Below are 24638 nucleotides of genomic sequence, written 5' to 3'. Positions count from 1 at the left end.
AGTTAGGGTCACTCATTGAGATGATTAGCATCTCACGTTTTTAAGTTCCGTTTCCTTAGGTGCAAGGGGTGTTAGACGTTCTTCCGGGGCAAACCAGTTCTCCATCGCTATCGTGTTTCGAGAAGTACTTTTGTACTCGTTCCTTTCAGTTGTATTATTTCTTTCATCTTTGTTGTATTTCTATTGATTAGCACTTCATAAAGCTCTGTATACTATTTGGACACTTATGTTTTATTTATGCACTGGGCTGCTGTTACTGTTGTGAAGTGCTGTAAATTTGTGGATTCAATTTGTAGTTTTGCGGGAGGAATAAGGGGATGAGTATAGAAGTGTGATTTCAGTGCAGGTAATTTTTGATAAGTCCTACCCTTAGGGGAAGTGCTGCCGGATTTTCCGTTGGAAGGTTCGGTGGTATTTCCTTGGGATCAGGGCTTGTCTAGGGTTCCGGGGAGGAATTCTGGACGGGTCCTGACACAGGTCGTCCTAGGTTCGTATCAATGGTGATATGTACAGATAATGTTCAGTCAAAGATGAAGAGCACTATATTCAATATGAGAGATATTCAACATACAATAGTGATTATTATTTAACCTAATCTTTGGTGTGTTTGGATCAACCTACTTGGTGATGGTGATATGCACAGATAATGTTCAATCAAAGATGAAGAGAAATTTTTTTTGTAATTTTCATGTATATTTTATATCCTTAAATGTCTTTTTGGCAGAGGTTTGGGGTTCAACATACAATAGTGATTATTATTTAATCCAATCTTTGGTTTGTTTGGATCAACCTACTTGGTGATGGTGATATGCACAGATAATGTTACAGATAATGTTCAGTCAAAGATGAAGAGAAAAATATTTTGTAATTTTCATGTATATTTTATATACTTAAATGTTTTTTTGGCACAGGTTTGGCAGTCCACCCTCATGTGAATAGTCCACCTGTATGTGAATATTGTCCGCTTTGGCACTAAGGAATTATCTTACAATCCAGCTCTTACGGGTTTAAAATGCATCCACAAGGGAAAGGTATCCACAGCCTTATAAGGCATGCTTCGTTCCCCTTTCCAACCAATGTGGGACTTCAAAATCCACCCCCCTTGGGGCCCAGTGTCCTTGCTAGCACACCAATTCGGATCCGGCTCTGATACCAACTATAACAGTCCAATCTACCCACATGTGAATATTATCCGCTTTGGCACTGAGAAATCCTCTTACAACCCAGCCCTCACGGGTTTAAAATGCGTCCACAAGGGAAAGTTATCCACAGCTTTATAAAGCATGCTTTGTTTCCCTTTCCAACTGATGTGGAACTTCACACAAAAGCTCTATTTGAAATTAAAAAGCCCTTTTGTTAAAAAATAAAGTTACGTTTGGTATAGCTGATGAAAATGAAGCTTTCATTTGTAGAGATTTATATAATAATCTTTTTGAAAAAGAGATATTATGAAAAACTTCATAAGTATTTGGCTGTAAATAAAAAACCTGTATTAAATACTTAATGAGTTTTCATATAAGTTAAAATAACTATATTAAATACTCACTAAGTTTCCATATAAAAAAAAAAAAAAAAACTTTTCTAAAAAAATATAAAATTTAGTTTTTAATTATATCTCTTTTTTGTTTGTTATGTTAATACATTAAGTTCATAACCGCAAAAATTGAGTGAGGATATGAAGTTAATTTCGTCTTTTATTTCTAACTACACGGAATTTAAGTTGAAGTGAGTAGAATAATTATAATATTGTGTAGTTTTGTTAATGAACATTACAATATTCTATATTAATGGAATATGCGTACGTGGACTCTCCATAATCTGTTTGCCTCTAAAGTTTAGCAATGGAATCGATCAATTGGTTTAAATTTACTTTTACTGTGAAGATTGGCCAATCAAATCGAAACATATGTTATCCCTTACATATAAACCCATTTTAAATCCAAAAACCTGTTATCTTTATATATATATACATATATATATTCAAAATTGATAAAGAAAAAATTAAATTACTGATGCGTATTCATTGAAAATACATGGGAGAGCAGGATGGCATTGCATAATGATGTTTTTTTTTTTTTTTTTAATTTGTGGAATATCGGTCCGTTTACACATAAATCATATTTTTCGCAAAATTTTGGGGAAATTGGTTTTGCACGAATTCATGACCTAGGTTATCTTAGAATTGTTTTTCGGGTTGAATGGACCATTTTAGAGACGTTAATTTGGTTTGAAACCATATGAAATTTGATTAAAACGGAGAACATAATCCCTTGGTATGGGTATTCCTATTCGGCAGGCTAAGGCCAAATTGTTATGTGGGTTTTGAAGCCACCACTGAGACAAAGAAATTCGGACTAATGGAACCGGAAATCATGGCAGGGAGAGTGAGATATTTCCGGGTTGAACGTCGGGTCCTCACCCATTTTGGACTTAAAAACTCGGGTTTTGGGCGTTGATTTTTGGGTAACAAAACCCGAAATTAGATTGAGATTTTATTTCCCAAGAACAGACGAACTCAATGCCGCCGGTATCGCCGGAAACGAAGACCGGAGAGGCGAGATATGGCCAGATAAAGAACCCGGTTGCGAGACCCGTTACCAGAGAAACCGGGTCAACCCGTGACCTGGATGGTTGAGGAAGAAGACATGTGCTACATGTCATTTGGTGAAACACATGGCAGAGCAGGACGGCATTGAATAATGATGGTTTTCCTTACCTTCGTTATCTTCAGAGAATATTTATTTGTCCTTGAACAGTAATAACAAGACGGCAATGTTCTGTTATAATATGGAATCAAAACTCTTAACCAAAAATGATATTGCGGTTACTTTTGTTGAAAATAGATCCACATTTCCAATTAAAAAAAAAAAAAAAAGAAGAAGCAAGCAATATAAATAGTGGCCGCGTTAAGTAAATCAACCTGCGTTTCCAAGAAATTCAATTTCATTTTTTTCTTTTTCCAATTTATTAGTATATATCTGTAGATTTGGATTAAAGGCTCATGTACTTCACTAGTTATTTATTATAAAATGCTCAGTTATTTATTTATTTTTTTTTTTTTTTTGTAATATAAAATGCTCAGTTATTTATTTATTATTTTTTGTAATATAAAATGCTCAGTTATTGAATATTGAGTGAGACTTAATGGTAAATGCCCCTCACAGCTCACCCATGAAATTATGGATTGGAAATACGTTTTTAGATTAAAAATTATCGCAATGGTATAAAAAACAAAACACACACACACATTAACCTTATTATCTGATAATCAAAATCTAAACTTTCACCCCAGGACCATTACATGGTGGATTTATGAGTGTGCATGTCCACCATAGCAAAACGTTATGTATATAATTGTGATTGGCAACCGAATATATACTTTAAGGCTTGGCATTCCATGGAGTAGGAATTAATATTAAATGGTTAATTGAAATGTCACCTTGAGCGTTGGGACCAACCTCATTTTCTAAAAAGTACATATGGTTCATTCGATTGGGCTTCAATAGAACATAGGAACAAAGCGGTGCCCTTTGAAATATTTTTAAGCAAAAGCCGAAGCCAAGATTGAAAGATAAATTACAGGCCCAAACGATCACATTTGCAAAGCTGTAACAATTTGATTGCCTTTATACGTAGTATTACATGGATTCGTCTATTCCATTATTCATATTCGTCTATTCCCTTCTTCATTTAAGTTCTTCGGCCCTATATTTAAATAAAAAAAAAATTGCGTAGCAACACTTTTCTTTTCATTTACCAAATCTTTGAGATTTTTACTAAACCAACTTCTTTGAGCCCAGAAAAAATAAAATAAAATAAAATAAAATCGCATGAAACATTTTTAGGAGACAATTGAATAATTGATGCAGTAAATATGTTATATTTAATTATGTCAAAAAGGTAACCAACAATTTACATAATAATATGATTGAAATAGCATTCGACAGCAAAGCCTATACCTATATCCAGCAAATGATAAAACTGGAAAACTAAATACAATCTAAGGATTTAAATAAAAATAACTGTTGGCCTAATTCTAAGTCTTTCATATGAATGATACTTCTTCATCGGAAGTGCTTCTTGATCTTCAAATAACTGAAAAATGGCTTCTCAGCAACAGGAATGAACTTGACAACCCACCCAATTGGCCAGGACATGGAAGCAATTCCAATACATATTCCCCATTGCCCCCAACTCAATCTCACTGTTTCAGCAAATTTCTTCAGAAACTCCACCATTATCACCTGAAGAACCATGGTTATGGCAATGATCCCCACAAACAATCTGTTCCTGTGAATCCCTTTAAACACATTCTTCTTCTCCAACTTCTTGGCATTGAATTCATTGAAAACTTGGCAGAGAACAAAAGTGTTGAAGATCAAAGTGTCTTTCACCTTATCATCTACTCCAAAGATTGATTCTCCCCTGAACTGTAGTATCAAAAGCACAGAAATCTGATACATAGCTTGAGGCAAAATATTTCTCCACATGATGTTGGAGATAAGAGGCGCAGTCCGACCCACCGGAGGTTTATCCATGAGTTCCTTGGTAGGCTTCTCTGTTGCTAGAGCCAGAGCACCTAATGTGTCCATGATCAAATTCACCCACAATAACTGGACCGCGGTTAATGGAACTTCACCGGCCGAAACTGCGGCGACGAAATTGATTACAAGAGCAGCAACATTCACAGTCAACTGAAACTGAATGAATTTCTGAATGTTGTTATAAACGCACCGACCCCATTTGAGTACTGTAGCTACCGAAGCAAAATTATCGTCCAAGATTACAATGTCTGAGCTTTCCTTTGCAACTTCTGTGCCTTGGATTCCCATGGAGAGTCCTATGTCGGCTTCTTTTAATGCCGGTGCATCATTGGTTCCATCTCCGGTGACTGCAACGACGTGGCCTTTTTGTTTGAGGCATTGAACCATGAGGAGTTTATCAAACGGAGATGATCTTGCCATCACAAGGATTTTGTCAACTTTCTCCATTCTTTCTTCTTCTGTGTAGTTTCTAAACTTCTCACCTTCTATTACAGCTTCATTCATGTCATGCTCTGCTCTAAGTATTCCACACTCTGTAGCTATGGCTTTCGCTGTGAAAACGTTGTCACCGGTGATCATCTTGACGTTGACTCCAGCGTACTGGCAATCTTCCATAGCTTTCTTCACTCCTGGACGACATGGATCTTTAATACCCACAAGTCCCAACAAAACCAAACCTTCTTCTTTCATTGTTTTATGTCCATCTGAATCCTCAACCTCCTCTGCCTAAATTCTGCTTTGTGCGAAAGCTATGCACCGGAGACGGCTCGCTGCCATAGCTTGAATGATCTGTTGGAATTCCAATTTCTGACTATCATGAAGATCCTTGATGATTCCAGAAGCATCGTAGTAACTTTTACACATTGCTAGAATCATCTCTGCGGCTCCTTTCCAATGAACGTGGACAGGGCTGTCAACTTTCCTCTTCAATAAAACTCCACTTCTTTTCTTCTGTGAATTGAAAGCCTCAACATGAAGAATTGAACATTTCCTCTTAATTTCCTCCATATCCATATTCAAATCCTCAATTGCCCATGAAAGAATTGCTTTCTCTGTTGGACTACCTGAGATTTCATATTCCATTCCAAAACTTGGCCTGTATACACTACCTGTGGTATTCAGAGCAATTCCCTCCCTGAACAATTCTATAACATATGGAGCAACTGAAGAATAGCCTCCTAATTCTTCCATAGATTCTTTGCCTAGCCAACACTTTGTGACTTTCATTTGGTTCATGGTTAATGTACCTGTTTTGTCAGTACAAATGGTGGTGGCAGAGCCCATTGTTTCGCAAGCAGAGAGCTTCCTCACCATTGCTTTATCTGCCATCATTCTTTTCATTGAATAAGCAAGAGTTAATGTCACTGCTAATGGCAAGCCTTCTGGTATAGCAACCACAACAATGGTGACAGCAGCTGCTATAAATTGCACTGAAGAATTCAAAATGTCGTCGAACTTGGTCTTTCCCTTAATAAATTCTTGATTTCCATTCTCATCTTTTGTTGTCCCTGTGAAGTATCTAACAAACAAGACAACAAGAACAATGAAAGCAACTGTCACACCAACCTTACCAATTGACGATGTGAGCTTGTTGAGCCGAGCTTGCAATGGAGTTTGCTCGTTTGAATCGCGAGTGAGTTGGCTCATCATTTCTCCCCATGCTGTGTTCATTCCGACTGCAGTGACGACCATTTGGCCAAAGCCATCGACCACTTTAGTTCCAGAAAACAAGAAAGGATTATGGCCATGATTAATTTCAACATGGTCACTCTCCCCTGTCATGCTAGATTCGTCTATTTGAAGAGAATGACCTTGTAGGAATAAACCATCTGCTGGAACTTGGTCTCCAATTTTTAAACAGATCACATCACCGACTAAGATTTCGAATATTGAAATCTTTTGTCTCCGACCACTGTTACGGAATTGGGAGAAAAACAAATAGCAACGGAAACAAAGAAAGCGAAGAACAGACACACAATTTACGTGGAAACCCTTGACGGGAAAAACCACGGGCAGGGAGAAGGAAATCCAATATCGAAAGATTGGTACAAAATGTGAGCCTGACTGCGCGATACCATGAACCCTAATTACAGCCGAAAACTAAATATATATAGTACAGAAGAAACCCTAAAATTGAATCTCCGCTTCCACCACAGAGCCCCAAATTTTTCTCCAAAATTAGTTTCACCAAAATGGGTCGCACCGCGAGCTTTTCGGGTCGGGTCAACAAGAATTCGGGTCACTAACTCTAACAATCTCCACCTTGACACGAATTCCATATAAGGAATGAAAAACATACAAAACTCCAATCTTCGATAAAAATTGCCATCCTCTTCCACAAAAGCCCCTAAAGGCAAAGCTCAACAACAAACACCAACCAAGTCCAAGCAATGCTCAAACTTGGCTACTGGAAGTGCCTTGGTCATCATGTCAGCAGGATTATCATGAGTACTCACCTTGCTGACAACAATATCTCCACGAGCAATAACATCACGTACAAAATGATACCGAACATCTATATGTTTTGTCCTCTCGTGAAACATCTAATCCTTAGTGAGATAGATAGCACTCTGACTATCACAATTGATGACCGTACTCTCCTGCTCAGAGCTCAACTCACCTATCAACGCCCTTAACCAAATAGCTTCTTTCACCGCTTCAGCTATAGCCATATATTCAGCTTCTGTAGTTGATAGTGCAACTGTTGCTTGCAAAACAGACTTCCAACTGATAGAGGTATCTCCAAGAGTAAATACATAACCAGTAGTGGACCTCCTTCTATCAAGGTCCCCAGCAAAATCTACATCAACATATCCACGTACACCCTCCTTACTTCCACCAAACTCTAAACAAGTGTTAGTAGTGCCTCTCAAGTACCTTAGAATTCACTTGACAGCTTGCCAGTGTTGTTTGCCAGGATTAGCCATATACCGGCTCACAACACTAACAGCATGTGCAATGTTAGGACGGGTACACACCATAGCATACTTCAAACTACCAACAGCACTAGAATAAGGAACATGTGACATATACTCAATATCTCTATCCGACTGTGGTGACATATCAGCAGACAATCTAAAATGAGTAGCTAATGGAGTACTTACAGGTTTAGCGTTCTTCATTCCAAAACGCTCCAGAACTTTCTCAACAAAAGATCTTTGAGTCAAGAAACGTTTACCTGCAGATCTATCTCTCTCAATCTCCATACCAAGAATCTTCTTTGCCGCTCCCAAATCTTTCATCTCAAATTCACCACTCAATTCTGCTTTCAATCTGTTGATATCGGATTTCTTCTTGGCCACTATCAGCATATCATCAACATAAAGCAACAAATAGATAAATGAGCCATCTTCCAACTTCCTAAAATACACACAGCTATCATATTGGCTTCTAGAATAGCCATGGCTAAACATAAACCCATCAAACCGTTTGTACCACTGACGAGGGGATTACTTCAAACCATACAAGGACCTTTTCAACAAACACACATGATCCTCTTTTCCTTCAACCTCGAAACCTTCGGGTTGCTGCATATAAATTGTCTCCTCAAGCTCACCATGCAAGAAAGCGGTCTTCACATCTAGTTGCTCCAACTCTAAATCGTGCATAGCAACTAGCGCTAACAAAGCACGAATAGAAGTATGTTTAACGACAGGGGAAAATATATCATTAAAATCAACTCCCTGTACCTGTGAATACCCCTTCGCTACTAAACGTGCTTTGTACCTCGCATCTTCAACACCAGGGATGCCTTCTTTCTTTTTGTAGACCCACTTGCATCCCACAATCTTCTTACCCTCTGGAGGTAATGCTAACTCCCAAGTGTGGTTCTTATGAAGCGACTCCACCTCTTCCTGCATAGCAATTAACCACTTTGCAGAATCCTCACATGAAATGGCTTCATGATAGTTGCAAGGATCACTGGGACTCTCGATCTCCTGTGCTGCAACACAAGCAAAAGTGACATAGTCTGCTAAACTAGAGGGCTTCTTGATCTCCCTGCGAGGTCTATCCTTGGCAATCGAATGCTCCTGCACCTCCTCAATTCTCTCTTCTTCCACATGAGTGGGTGTCTCAAATGGGCTTGAAACTGAACCATTCTGTGAAGTACTTACTTCCTCCACCCTAAACTCCACCTGCTTTGGCACACTGTCTGAAACAACGAGCTCCTTTTTTGGATGCAGCATTGCCATCTCATCAAACACAACATCCCTGCTAATCACAACCTTAGATGACTTTGGATCAGGAAGCCAAACTCTATATCCTTTTACACCCTGCGGGTAACCAAGAAATATGCCCTTCTTCGATCTAGGCTCAAGCTTACCATCATTAACATGAACATAGGCAGGGCATCCAAATACCTTCAAATCTAGATAATTAGCAGGTTTTCCAGACCACACCTCTTCAGGAGTCTTGCAATCGATTGCTGCCGATGGAGAACGATTCACCAAGTAGCAAGCTGTAGCAGCTGCTTCTGCCCAAAAGTCCTGTGCTAACCCAGAATTCGACAGCATGCATCGGACTTTCTCCATAAGAGTTCTGTTCATCCGCTCAGCCATACCATTTTGCTGCGGAGTTCCTCTAACTGTGAGATGTCTAACGATCCCTTCGTTTCTACAAAACTCATTGAAAACACCATCACAGAACTCCAATCCATTATCTGTACGAAGACGCTTCACCCTTCTTTCCGTCTGCTTCTCTACCAAAACTTTCCATTGCTTGAAGATAGCAAATACGTCATTCTTGTGCTTCAAAAAATATACCCAGACCTTCCTGGAGAAATCATCAATGAAGGTCAACATATATCTGCCACCACCCTTAGAAGCAGTACGTGCGGGTCCCCAAAGATCTGAATGAATGTAGTCTAGAGTACCTTTGGTTTTGTGAATTCCAGTACTGAAGCTAACTCTCTTCTGCTTCCCAAACACACAATGTTCACAAAACTCCAACTTCGAGATACTCCGATCACCAAGCAAACTCCGTTTGCTCAACATCGCCAAACCTTTCTCACTCATATGGCCCAATCTCATATGCCACAAACGAGTAACATCCGAATCTGACATGGACACTGAAACAGCAGCCGACCCCATTACCACAGAACCCTGTAGCCTGTATAATGTACCAACCAGGCTAGCTTTCATCACCACCAAAGCACCCTTCAGAACCCTCAAAACTCCACCTCCACCAGCAAAAGAACAACCAGACTTGTCCAAAGCAGATAAAGAAATTAAATTTTTAGACATATCTGTAACATGACGTACCTCAGATAGTGTTCTAATAATTCCATCATGCATCTTCACCCTTACAGTTCCAATGCCGATGACACAGCAAGGATGATCATCTCCCATCAGCACAACACCTTTATCCACCAGAACATAAGAAGAGAACCAATCCCTATGGAGACAGATGTGAAACGAACAGGCTGAATCCAAAATCCATCCCTGCTTGCCCGAACTATCCTCAGTCACTGAATAAACATCTCCATCTTCAATTTCCTCATGTGCGACACTGGCTTCGGCATGTTCCTTACTTTTTTCATTATTTTTATTCTGAAGCTTACGACATTCAGTTTTGATGTGCCCTTTTTTCTTACAGTAGTGACAAATAAGGTTTCTGAACCTTGACTTCGATCTTGGCCGACTACCACCATTGTTATTTTGATCTCTAGATGATGTTCTACCTCTAACAATCAAACCCTCTCCTCCGGAACTCCCAAAATTATTGTTATCCGAACTGCTGGTCAACTCCTTATCAAACAACTCCTTAGAATATAAAGAAGCTTTCACATCCTCCAATTTTAGGGTTTTATTACTGTAAATCAAAGTCTCCCTAAAATTCTTATACGATGGAGGTAAGGAACGCAGTAGCATTAGGGCCTGATCTTCATCATCATATTTAATGTCCATGTTCGCCAGATCTAACAGAATAGTAGAAAAATCATCTATGTGTGTTTTAATAGATGTACCTTCAACCATAGAAAGGGTGTATAGACGGTGCTTCGCAATCAGTTTCGTTGTGAGATTCTTTGTGATGTACAAAGATTCCAACTTGTCCCATAAGTCCTTTGTTGTCTTCTGATCAAGGACCTCCCTCAAAACTTCATTGGACAAGCATAGCTGAATGGTGGATAGGGCACGCTCATCAACCTCGGCTTTCTTTTCGGCATCCCACGAAGACGGCATCTGCTCCTTGCCAACCAACGCCTTGTGTAAACCGTTCTGTGTCAAAATCGCCTTCATCTTGACTTGCCACATGGAGAAACTCATGTTGCGCTCAAATTTCTCAATGTCGAACTTTGTTGCCATGATCGAAAAAAAAAAAAAATTCCCAAATAGATCGACGCGGCTCTGATACCACTTGTTACGGAATTGGGAGAAAAACAAATAGCAACGGAAACAAAGAAAGCGAAGAACAGACACACAATTTACGTGGAAACCCTTGACGGGAAAAACCACGGGCAGGGAGAAGCAAATCCAATATCGAAAGATTGGTACAAAATGTGAGCCTGACTGCGCGATACCATGAACCCTAGTTACAGCCGAAAACTAAATATATATAGTACAGAAGAAACCCTAAAATTGAATCTCCGCTTCCACCACAGAGCCCCAAATTTTTCTCCAAAATTAGTTTCACCAAAATGGGTCGCACCGCGAGCTTTTCGGATCGGGTCAACAAGAATTCGGGTCACTAACTCTAACAACCACCTCTCAAAACATCAATTTGGATATCATTGCTTACTATTGACAACTTGCCAAACTGTCTGTTTTGTCTGAAATTGCTAATAGCAGAGACAGCAATAACAAGGAAAATGGCTACGAGTATGCTTAACCCATCAATCCAGCCTTCTTTGGCTCCATGAACCTTCATACCAAAACCAAGAGAAAGTGCAGCACATACCATGAGGATGATAATCGTAAGGTCTTGAAAAGCTTCCCAAACATGATACAGAAAACCTTTGGTAGGTGGTTTTCTGTAAGTGTTTTAACCAAAAACTTCACGTCTAATGGCAATTTCTCCATCATCATTCGAAATTCCTTGTTCTGCACCCGTTTTGAGAGCTGAAACTATACCATCAATCCCTCCCAATTGTTGAAGCTGATCGAGATTCTTGTCCTTAACAAGTTGAACCAGGCTCGCTTCATCGATTGCGAATGACTCAATTTCTGGTTTGACATGGATGGTGGTGTAGGAAGTAGAGAGGGGAATTTTGATTTTGCCCTTTTTGGTTATGGAATTTTGGTAAATTGACAACAGGGCTCTGGAACAATAAATTACAACAAAAGCAGTGTGCCATTTTTTTTTATGTACGTTTACAGTGTTTGGGACTTGAAGCAATGACTCGATGCATGCAAGATTTGCATGAAGAATTCCTGGGGACATGTTTTCACAAACACAGAAAATTGAAAAATTGAATTAAAAAACAAATATTGAAAGGACACAGAGTTGATAATTCGGTATCAGAATAGCCAATACGAAAACCAAAAAACAAGTAGAGAAAAGCAGGCACAAAATCAAAATGCTTCTAAGGTGGATCGAAGGGAAATAACACAAAAACCACTATATTTACTCTTTTTAATTTCAAAAATTAAACGCAATAAAATGAATCTTTGATGAAAACTTGTGGAACGATTGGAGTTGACTATTTATACACCTCAATTTCTTTGTTCTAGTTAAAAAAAAAAAAGTTAAAGAAAAAAAAATTCATTGTTTCTACGAATTTTCGTGGAACAGTACAGGTAATGTGGTGGAAGGTATTCGATTATGTTCCATATCTAAACCGCTTTTTACCTTCTTACCATATATCTTTTATATTACTTTTTACCGAACTTACAAATAAACGAAGATCTCTTCTCTAGAGTCTTGGCCAAATTGTATCTAACTCATGCCGACTGCTTTTCCTTGTTGCTGCATGTAACCTAACAATTTCTATTTTATCAGGACCCATCCAGTCAAACTTAATAGTCAAACTTAACGGGGTTTTAAATATGATCCAATTAAATTTTCATTAAATGAATAATAGAAGTATACCTAAAATTGCTTTCTAGGGAATATAAAAGGCTAGGAAGTTAATATTTGCCGTGTATGCAACGCTTATCACATTTAAAATATTAAATGTTTTTGTTATTTTTTTTTTTCAGGGAAGATATTAAATTGATATGTTCTAAGTAAATCCCCCAATTTATCCCAAAAATAATAAAAAAAAAACTTTGCAAGAAATTAATATATATATATATATAAAGAATTGTTTGGAAGAAATTCTGTAGTCACTTATTTATTTATTAATTTATACGTTATTATCTGTTCAATTGGATTAAATGCTCTCTCACATGTGCTTTTATTCCCCGCCCCCACCAACCAAAAAAAAAAAAAAAAAAAAAAAAAAAAACCCTCACATGTATTTCATGTTCATCATAAAAGAAAATCAATGCTTCATGTTTCCTCATCTTCTCCTCAATTTTTATTTTTAAAACGAAATATTTGTGTCAGATAAGCTCGTTCAATATGATGTGTGTGTGTGTGTGTGTTTTTTTTTTTTCCCTTTTTTTTTTTTAAAATATCATCCAATAAATTCAATTTTACGAACAGAGTTAATAAATGTACTATCTCATATATATATATATATATGAATACACAAAAATTATATTAAAAAATTATATTTGTTTTTTTTAATGGATCATTGAATGCACATAGACTCTTATTATATCTTATTATAAACTTTAACGCTTAGTATGGAAGTTAGAAAATGGTAGTATCTAGAATAAATTATGAAGCTGATATAACTTAGACATTATTGAAGTAAATGTCTATTATAGACACTTTGTTAGATATTGTAAAGCTTTCTAATAAATATAAATTTTTTTAAAAAGTTAATTATTTTAAAAATATATATTTAATTAATAATTATAAATAGCTATTATGCCTATTATCATTAAAAAATAATTTTAATATTGATTGTATAATTATACCACATATAGACTTAAACATTGTAAGTCCTATGCCATATAAGGAGCAATTCATATGTATCATCATTGGAGATATTCTTACAGCATGTTTGGATAGAGATAAAGTTAATAGGAATCTAATTCCTTTAGGAAAGTGATAACTTTATTTTGTTTGGATGTTTATTGTAAGGTGAAAAAATGTTGGTCCAGGATGTTTGGATAGAGATAAAGTTAATAGAAATCTAATTCTTTTAGGAAAATGATAACTTTATTTTGTTTGGATGTTTATTGTAAGGTGAAAAAATATTGGTCCAGGGAATTAGATTCCTACCAATGTAGGAAAATATATGGAAAAGTTATTCCCACATATATAAGTGTCATTTTGAGAATCCAAAAAAAAAATAATTTTAAAATTTTTTAAAATACATATTTATTCTTAATTTATTATACAATCTTAAATTTAATTACTTAGGAATCTCAACTTTCTTATTACTTACCAAATAAATCAAGAAAAAAATTAATTATAAGGAAACTAAATCTCAGAAAATTAAATCTTAAAAATCATTTTCTCTTTCAACTTTGATACTTTCCAAACGGGACCTTAGATACTTTGTAATTTGCTTTCCAAATTTAACAAGATCCTCCTTGAATTATAATTATTTCTAATCACATTAGTCCAAAATGTGATATTGTAAAATTAATTTGGTAAACTTATGCATACACACAAGTGAAAATTGAAGTAAACAAAATAAACAAAATTTTTAATATACAGTCCCATATATTTTTAAATTATCATAATGCCCTTATTAAAGTTTTTAGATGATAATTGGTAAAAGAACATAAACTCAGTTGGACCAAAAAAACTTTCTGATAGAAACACAACTCCACATATATGCTAACTACGAGTCTTTGAACATTGCATATATTATTTTTTCTTCGAATCGGTTTGAAAGTCTTTTGGCTTCGGATATCGGAAACACAATGTCTTTAGCGCAATTGCTTTCGGTTAACAATGGATTTTCAGGTGAATTACCTGGCGGGATATCTGAACCTTCTTTATTGGATTCAATCCAGATGATTTCAAATAATTTTTTTGAGAAAATCCCAGAAAATATTGGAAAATTGGAAAAATTAAACACTCTTTTACAGCCATCGATAGTCTCCTACTGATGGCTGCTAGGATATTATGGGAGGAAAACCTATAAAGAGCTTAAAATTTTGATATTAAAAAAAAAAGAAAAAAAAAGAAAAAAAAAGCCTAAACCACGGCTAGCTGGAGGGTTGCCAGATGCTTGTTCCGAGTCTGTAGACTTTTGCAGTGTAGTGCGGCACTCTCTACAGCGGCAACGACAACATTTGTTCGTTAGAGGATGAAATTTCATCCTAACTTTAATTCAAAATGTAATAAAGAATGATGAGCGTAGTTAGGGTAGTTTGGTAAAATTAAAATTTATGGGACTATATATAACTATTTGGATTTGTAAAAAGAGCTTCTCTTGTATTGATTATGTATAGAGTTATATTTGCCAAATTCATTTATCGAAAATGCATAATTAAAGTAATTAAGTGACAAAAAGATAACAAATCAAAGGATAAATATGAAACTTTTTGTAGCTTTAGGAGTAAATGCAAAATGTGTAATAATTCGGTGGGACTAAGTGTATTTAACCTTTCAAAAAAAAAAAAATTACAATACATAAGTAGTTAATTTTTTCAGTTGATTTTCAAGATAATACTACTTTTTTAATAATTTAAATTATAACATTTTTTTTCATGGTGATTAGTTTTATGAAATTTAACAAAGAGATTAAGGATTTATGTGCATTTTCCTGAGAAATATGTTGTAACATACCAGTGATTTTGACAGGTGTTTGTTCGTGTTGTGTTCCCATTGATGTTTGAAAAATATGCTGATCTTCCACATTCAATCTTATCCAAAACTATTTTTGTTTCACATTTAAAAGATATATAATTCAAAAAAATGAAGGAAACTTCATCACCTTGAACCTAAAAGTATAACCCAAAAAACTATATAATATATATATATGTTTTAATATATTGGGAAGAGCAGATTTCATCACCTTGAACCTAAAACTTTTGTCACATCTGGGAGTATATAATCGTGTATTTTCTATATGGGTTTGCCTTAACCATGTACTCCATATATTATAGATAATTTTTTATTCTTTTTTAAGATATATATTATAGATTAATTATTCCCTTATCTTTAATTAAAACCAAATTTCTGGTTTATAAATAAAGTATTCGGAAACCTACCCAATAAGATGTTAATTTTTAATTTAATATGTCAAACTGAATTAATATTATATATCTTTGATCAAAAAATGGAAAAAAAAAAAAGACTTTCTTTTTTCTGGCTCTTGGGTCCTCCCTTTTACCAACCAAAAAAAAAAAAAATTGATATGTTTTTTATGGATTCTTTTTTTATTATTATTATTACTGAATAAAAGGTATGATGGTACTGTATGTTTTAAAAAGGTAATTATGCATTTATAATGCGAGGTGGTTGAATTCATGGTTTTGAGTAAACCATATTTCTTTTCTATATTGATGATTTATGGTGAGAAATGCAAGGAATGTGGAATTTGAGATTTTTATAACTCCCACAGTAAATTTCGGAAATTTTTAGTAATAATAAAAATGGGCTGTTGGTTTTTATTTTATTTTAATTATTTTGGACGCACTTATGCAGTACCGTTATTCTGTACTGTACATGAGATTGTGATTAGCGCGCAAGTTTCAGTCTCCCGTGAGTTACCTATGGACCTGAGGGCAGGCCGGTTTAGTATAATGCACATAACCGTCTTCCTCCTAGGCCGGGATGACAGTCTCCCGTGAGTTACCTATAGACCTGAGGGTAGGCCGGTTTAGTATAATACACATAACAGCTCTCCTCCTAGGCTGGGACCATAGGTTTTAGCAGCGGTGCTGTCGAGACGCTGAAGCGACCGTATGCCGGTTCTCTCTTTAACCCCCGTCTGAGGATGCTCGGGACGTTGAGTACCGTAGGGCATCACTGGTATATAGTGTGGTGCGTCAGGCTATTTTCGATTTGAATTTTTCTTAAGCTTATTATTTGGAAATTGTAACACCTCGTCCCAAAGTACAACGGAAATTTTCCGATTTTGATCGAGGTTGACCGTTGACCATTGACTTTGACCGTTGACCGTTGATCGAAGAGGTCAAAAGTTGACTTTTTGTTCCGATTGGAATTCTAGGTTTACTGAGGTACCGTTACGAAGTACACATTGGCACGAGTTCGTAGACTAGTAGCACGTTGAAAACGGAGCTACGGTTCGAAAGTTACGAGCAAAACAAGTTGGGGTCCAAACTGTCCAAGGGTATCGGAGTTGACTTTTTATTTATGGGGAAATGAGCTTTGACTCATACATGGTTGTAAAGTGCTCGTCGATACGAGTCCGTAGACTACTGGCACGTGCGATTTGGACATGTGGTTTGAAAGTTATGGACCTGTAGAGTTTTCAAATATTGTATTATTTTAATATTATTTTTAAACGTGTAACGATGTGCCACGTGTGACTTAATAAATGTGACCATGTGTCACTATGTTGAGATGCCACATGTCAACCATGCTTAATACCAAATTATTTTATTGTTATTTTATATTATTTTTTAATATTATTTAATTATTTAATTTTATTTTCTTTCTCTTTCTTTTTCTTTTCTTTTTTTTCTTTTTTTCTTTTCCCCACGTGGGAAAAAAGGGCACGGGCCCTTCTTCTTCTTCTTCTTCTTCCTTCTTCCTTCATTTTTCTTCCCACCGGCCGTCTCTATCTCTCTCCCGTGTTTATCTTTTTCGGCCACCCATTGCCCACACGGGCCGGCCACCGTCCAAGCCCACACGCCGGCGAGCTCACCAGCCAAATTTGGCTGCCGGCCGGCCGGCGACGCGCCCAGATCGGGCCGGTGAAGTCGCGGCGGCGGGTTGAAATTTTTCCCGCGATTCTCGCCGTTTTCGGCCAGCCCAGTCCAAATTGCCACCCCTCTCCCTCTATTTTGGGACCTTTGAGTCCAATTATAGCCTCCAATTTCCAAAATTTGAAGCGGTTTGCGAGATACGAGGAGATCAAAACCGGTCGAAGCTTTCCGGCCACCACCGGCGGAATTGCGGTCAATGGAGACTGGTAATGCGATCCTCGTTCCACAAGCTTCGATTCGGTATATTAAACGTTAACCCCCCAGGTACCGGATATTATTTACCCGAATAAAATATTAATTTATTTGACTGTGTGTGAATTGTGTTTTAGGAGCACGTGTGAATTGTGGAATCGATCCTATGGTGGATCGTGGTTTAATTGCGTGCTCGAGGTGAGTGACCCACCTTCAAATTAATTTCGGAAATTAAATTTGTGAATAGTTTGTGTGATTTGAATATTTGAAATTTATATTCTATGTGTCAAATATTTAATTGATTTATGGTGGAAATTATTGGTGGATTTATTTTGATTAAAGAAAATATGCATTATATAAATTTATGCCATATGAAAATTATTTTATGGTATTGAGAATTGTGGAATTTAATTATATATGAAATTCTTGTGGTTTTAACGTTAATTTGGGTATGATTTGATTTTCAAATATTTCAAGGAAAATATTTATTTATGTTGGTGACTTCAATTTTTATAAGTAGGCCATGGAATATTATATGATTCAATTTATTGTATTTCAAAAAATATTTATGCTATTGGAAAAAAATTTGGAATATTTAAATTGGTGGATTTGGGAGTTGGTGGATTTGAAATTCATGGAATTTATGGCATTGATTATAAAGAAATTGTGGAGAATTTCTGGGTTTAATTGGGTGGAATAAACCCGGTATATTTAAGGAAAATTTGTGATTTTGAGATATAAATTAAATATGTGGATTTTATGATTTTTAGATGCACCATGCATGTACTGGTGTTCTGTTTATATGTGATATGGTTAGTGTGCACACGGATGTGATTAGCTCGCAGGTGGGTGTGAGTAGCGCGCAGGTGATTTTATGGGATTGTCCTGTGGTTGCCATCGGATGAGGGTAGGCCGCCCTTCCATGGCCGGGACACCTGTTTGCAGCGGCGCGATGGGACGCCACGGGACCGTATGCCGGTTTCTTTCTATAACCTCCTGTCTGGCGGTACCTTGGGACGCTGGGTACTGTTGGCGCCACTGGTATATAGTGGGTGCATCAAGTGATTTTCAGAACTGGGATTTTAAAATAAATATTTTGAAATTGTAGTGGAATTAAAAATATAATTATTACTGTTTCTGGTATTTATTTGATTGGGAATTTTAAATTGGTTTAATTTTCTCTTTACTTAATTATTCAATAAATTAACTTCTTTTAATTATAAATTTTGGATGCTTGACTTATTATATTTTATTTGATATTCATTTGAATAAAGTAACGTCTTGGTTTTCGGGGAATACGAATAAAAGATTTTGTGAAAAGGTTTTAAAAGGGGAACTTTTCCAACCGAGAGAATTGTAAGGGCTTTGAGAGAAATTATTATTTCTGATTAATTATTATTTATCTATTTAATTATCGTGGTATTATAATTGTATAGTAGATAGGATCACTCACTGAGATGATTAGCATTTCATATTTTTAAATTCCGTTCCTCTAGGTACTAGGTTTGTCGGTATTCATCCGGAGCGGACTTGATCTTCATCGCTGTCTTAGTTCGTGAAGTACCCTGTCCTTCCTTTATTGCAGTTGTAATATTTCTTTCATCCATGTTATATTCTATACTTAGTAGTACTTCCTGAAGCTCTGTATACTGTATTGGACACTTATGTATTATTTATGCACTGGGTTGTTGTTATTCTTTGAAGTGCTATAAATTTGTGGAATCAATTTGTAGTATTGTGGGAGGAATAAGGGGATGAATATAGAAGTGTGTTTTCAGTGCAGGAAATTTTTGGTTAGTCCTACCCTTAGGGGAGGTGCTACCGGATTTTCTGTTGGAAGGTTCGGTGGTATTTCCCTGGGATCAGGGCTTGTCTAGGGTTCCGGGGAGGAATTCTGGACGAGTCCTGATAGAAATACTATTCAATTAAAATGGTTAATTTATTTAAATTTTACCATTTATTTCAAGCAAATAATTTTATGGCATTCTTTATATGATTTATTATTTGTTATTAAAAATTTACTTTATTGCGGATTATTTTTTCTGAGTGCATTGGATTCAAAAAAATTATTGCATTTTATTGGTAATTATTGATTAAATATTTTCATATAAATTGTGGTGCTCTATATTATTAATTGCATGATTTTGTATTTTAAATATTGATATTCCATTTATTTATTACTTAATTAATTATTTAGTTAACTAATTGTTTCCTTGGTTTTTGGGGAAATATAATTGCTGGGTTTTGTGAAATGTTTTAAAAGGGAAACTTTTCCAACAGAGTGAATCGTGAGGGTTTTGAGAGAAATTATTATTTTTCCAATTAACTATTATTTATCTACTTATTTATTGTGGTATTATAATTGTACAGTAGATAGGGTCACTCACTGAGATGATTAGTATCTCACGTTTTTAAATTCCGTTCCTTTAGGTTCGGGCTGGTAGACGACATCAGAATCAAGCTCGACGTTTGTTGCTGTTGAGTTTCAAAGAGTTATGCTTCCTTGTATTCTATTGTATTATTGTTTCCTATTTTATGTTGTATAACTTTCACACTCATCTGTAACTTATGATGCTCTGTATATTTACTGTACCTATTGTATCAATACTACATGAATTTTCTGTTTATTTTATCGGAATGCTGAAAGTTGTGGATTAAATTGTAGTAATGTGGGAGAAATAAGAGGATGTTTCTAGAAGTGTGTTTTCAGTACAGAAAAATTTTGGTAAGTCCAACCCTTAGGGGAGATTCTGCCGGATTTTCCATTGGAAGGTTTAGTAGAGTTTTTCTGGGATCAGGACTTGTCTAGGGTTCCGGTGAGAAATTTTGGACGGATCCTGACACTTATCATCCTGAATGAAAGGAACCAACCATTCGTGAACTTCTTCCATCCAAGTTTCATAAAATTCTAAACATAACGCATGACGAGCTGACTCATAGTTACTCGATTTGCCTTTTTACTTCCAAAATTAATGATCTGTTTTTTTTGGATTGTTAAACGTATCCACTTTTATCATATCTCTTATAATAAACTTTAAAATTACCAGAAATTATCTTCATTTAAAATTTAAAATTTATCTTATAAACTCAAGTATATTATTTTTTTCCATGCCAAATTCATTTTTCATTTCAAAAAGTTACAATATTTCAATAGTTAAATTTTTTAATTAATTTTTAAAAGAATAATAATTTAATATTTTTGTTCCTTGATATACATATGTGTGTGCAATTAAGACTAAAGAATTGTATTTTCCTATAAAATGATCTTATAATAAATTCCTTTGATGTTTGACAACTACGATACTCGGATTTCCCACGTAACTTATTACATGACTAGGATCCTAGCTATGTGAATCTTACATAGGTATTCAATCTTATCCAAACTCATGTTTATATTTCACATTGAAAAAACAAAAAATCACAATTAGTGAAAAAATGAAAAGTAAAAAAAAAAATGCCTGGTCAAATTTTGCAGTTTTTCTAACTTTCTAATTTCTTAAAATGATGTGTCAATTCTTTATCGGTGGGACAGGGAGACAAAGATCGGTGGGACAGGGAGACAACGGATCTCATAGGAAGAAAAAATCTTGTTTTTTGCTGCTACGTGGCTAGTTTCAACCTTCTAATTAATCCAGAGGTGGGTAGGAACGTATGCCATAACTAGTGATATCTATATGTCTATTGATTGAATTGTGATACAAGGCCATTGTACAATTTCATCTGCACCTGGTTGGGTTATAGTAACTTTTTTTATTTTTGAAAAGATTGATTTATGGTAACTTAAGAGCATGTTTGTCGAATATGACCGGATTAAAATGTTCACTGACATGTATCGGGACTTGATGCAATGGCCCGATGCATGAAAGATTTGCATGAAGAATTCCTGGCGACATGTTTTCACAACTAAAAAATAAAAATAATAAAAAAATAATAATAAACCAAATATTGAGAAGACAGAGAGTTGATAGTAAGGCATCAGAACGGCCACCACGAAAACCAAAAAAAGTAATTAGAGAAAAGTAGGCATAAAAAGTTTCTAGGGGATGTGTATCAAAGGGAGGTAACAAAAAAAGCACCATGTTTAATCTTTTCTTTTTTTCTTTGGTGAATCACCATGTTTGCTCTTTATAATTTCTAAAATTAAACGCAAGGAAATAAATGTTTGATCAAAACTTAGAACGATTTGGAGATTTCTATTTATACACTTTGTTTCTTGGAAGTTTCGTGGAACAGTGCAGGATTGTGGTGGAAGATATAATTGATAAGTTTCATATATATATCTAAACCATATTTACCTTTTACCATATATATATATATATATATATATACATTTTTGCTAAATTTACGAATCAGCAAAAGTCTCTGTTAGAGAATGTGGAAAATAACAATACTCGAATGCATACTAATTTTTCTCATCGTGTACTGTTTTTTCTCATCATAACCAATTTCTTTTTTAGCCTAGTTAAGATTTAAATTTAAAACGGTTTTGAAAGTAATCCAATCAAATTTTGATTAAGTCCTAGTAATATTATATATTTTTTTAAGAAAAAAAAGCTTGGAAATAAAAATTCGCTCCGCAACAATTATCAACAATAAAATATTAATTATTATTGTTATTTTTTTTTTGGAAGATATTAAATTAATATTTAAAATTCTAAAGTTGATCGACCTAGCTTTGCTTAGTCTGCAGGAAATTAATATGTGTATATATATATATATATCTTATATAAATGAAAAGTTTTAGAGAAATTCTGTTGGCATTTGTTTATTTCTATGTTATTATCTGTTCAATTGGATTAAAGGCTCGCTCACAAGTACTTTTACTTCACAAGGAAAAAAAACAAAAACAAAAAAAAAAAAAAAAACAAAAACAAAAACAAAAACAAAACCAAAAGAAAAAAGAAGCTCACATGAACTTCATGTTTCCCAATAAGCGAAAATTAATGCTTCTAGTTTCTTCATCTTTTCCTCAATTTTTTTATTTAGTCAGAAGCCCATGGGATTGTATAAGACTTTTTATAGACAAAAATAATAGAATGACAATAACTCAAGGGATAGTATAAGACTTTTTATAGTTTTTGGGGTCAAATGCAAAATTTGTAATAGTTCAATGAGGCTAAATGTATTTAACCTTTCAAAAAAAATTACAATACATAAGTAGTTGATTGTTTTCCAATTAATTTGTAAGAAAATAATACTTTTTTAATAATTTCTTGAATCATAATTTAAATTTTAGAATTTTTATTTATTTAACAAAGATATTAAAGATTCATGTGTATTTTCTAAGGTTCTAAAAGGTTTAAGGCATGGTAAAGCACCAAGTCTCAAGTTTTATTAACCTAGGTTTCATGATAAGGTGTTTTGCTATTTTTATTATTAATATTTTAGTAATATAAGTCTATATCTCTATAATATATGCAATTAACATAAATAAGCAAACATTTATGTATAATAAATTTATAAAAACTTCATACTTTTCTAGTTTGTAACAAAAAAATTAACAAATATCTATTTATAATAAATTTATGAAAATTTCATAATTTCTATGTTTCTAATAAAAATATTAATCTCAAACGTATATATTATAAACTTTATAATTACTTAATAATTTTTACAATATAAAATTTAGATATAACTTTAGTTTTGATTAATTCCTTATCAAACTTAAATTCATTAATATTTATAATTTATTATTTTTTTTTTTTCCATTTTAAAAATGTGAACTATGCTGCATAGGCCCTAAAAATTTTACCAAACATTTTATTTCCTTTTTTTTTTAACACTATTTTTTTTTTAATTTCTTATAAATTTTTTTAAAAAAACTTAATCTTAATATAAAAAAATTGATGAAACAGACGCACACCTTGTCAACTATAGGCGCGTATCTGACTGACCAGTCGTTTTCTAACTTTGCCCCAAGACCAACCTGAGCCTCATCTAGTCGCTTCTTTAGAACACTGGTATTTTCCTAAGAAATGATGTTGTAATAAACTAGTGATTTTCACAGGTGGTTGATCGTGCATTTTCCACAGAACGTACAACATGACTAGGATCCTATGTGAATCTTACATATGGAATATTCAATCTTATCCAAAGTCGATATTTATGTTTCACATTTCTTTTTTGATTCGATGTTTCACATTTAATAATATATATATATATATATATTCGGAATTAGTGAAAAAGTTAATTACTGACGAGGAATCATGGAAAACACATGGCAGAGCAGGATTTCTTTACCTTAAGTATCTTCACCGAAAATTTATTTGCCCTTGAACAATACGAACAAGACGACAGCGTTCTGTAATATGGAATCAAAACTCTTAACCAAAAATGATGTTGCGGTTTTTTTCCAATTTATTAGTGTATATATATATATATATATTTGTGGATTTGGATTAAAGGCTCACGTACTTCACTGATTAAGTGAAAATTACTGCCAGATTACTAATGTTGCCAATTACACATCCTAGTAATTTGCACTGGGTTTTCTGCATTCATTCCTCAGGTTTTATCTTTTATTTTTTTTTTATTTTTTTTTTATTTTTTTTTAAACTTTTGATAAGCTAGGGAGGACAGATTTCATCAACCCAAGACTTTTGTCACTTGACTATATAATCATGTATTTTTCTATATGGGTTTTCTAAAGCATGTACTCCATATATAATAGATAGTTATTCCTTAGGTCTGGGGTGTTTTCATTGTTATGAGGTGAGGCGAGAGCCTTAGATCATTGGGACGTAAGTTTTTCATAAATTAAATTTTAATATTAAAAAATAAATGCATACTTAAAGTAATATAAAATTAAATGATAAAAATATAAATAATTTTTAAAATGCAAAATAAACCAACTAAAATTTACATAAACATAAAATGAATAAATTATAAATAAATATACAATAAACCATAAACTCTTAATTTATAAGTAATAATTTATAAGGGTAATATTTTTGTTATAAAATAATAAATAAAAAGATTGGATTTAACTATATATCTCTGA

General features: G+C 34.4%; 1 pseudogene; it reads right to left on the bottom strand.

Moving 5' to 3' along the window:
• Positions 1-3947: 3947 nt before the first annotated feature.
• On the bottom strand, positions 3948-12096 carry LOC107423116 (putative calcium-transporting ATPase 13, plasma membrane-type; annotated as a pseudogene).
• Positions 12097-24638: the final 12542 nt, after the last annotated feature.

Source organism: Ziziphus jujuba, chromosome 3 (assembly GCF_031755915.1).
Source record: "Ziziphus jujuba cultivar Dongzao chromosome 3, ASM3175591v1".
Classification (NCBI taxonomy): domain Eukaryota; kingdom Viridiplantae; phylum Streptophyta; class Magnoliopsida; order Rosales; family Rhamnaceae; genus Ziziphus; species Ziziphus jujuba.
The sequence above is the reverse complement of the archived record's forward strand: the minus strand, read 5'-3'. Positions and strand labels throughout refer to the sequence as shown.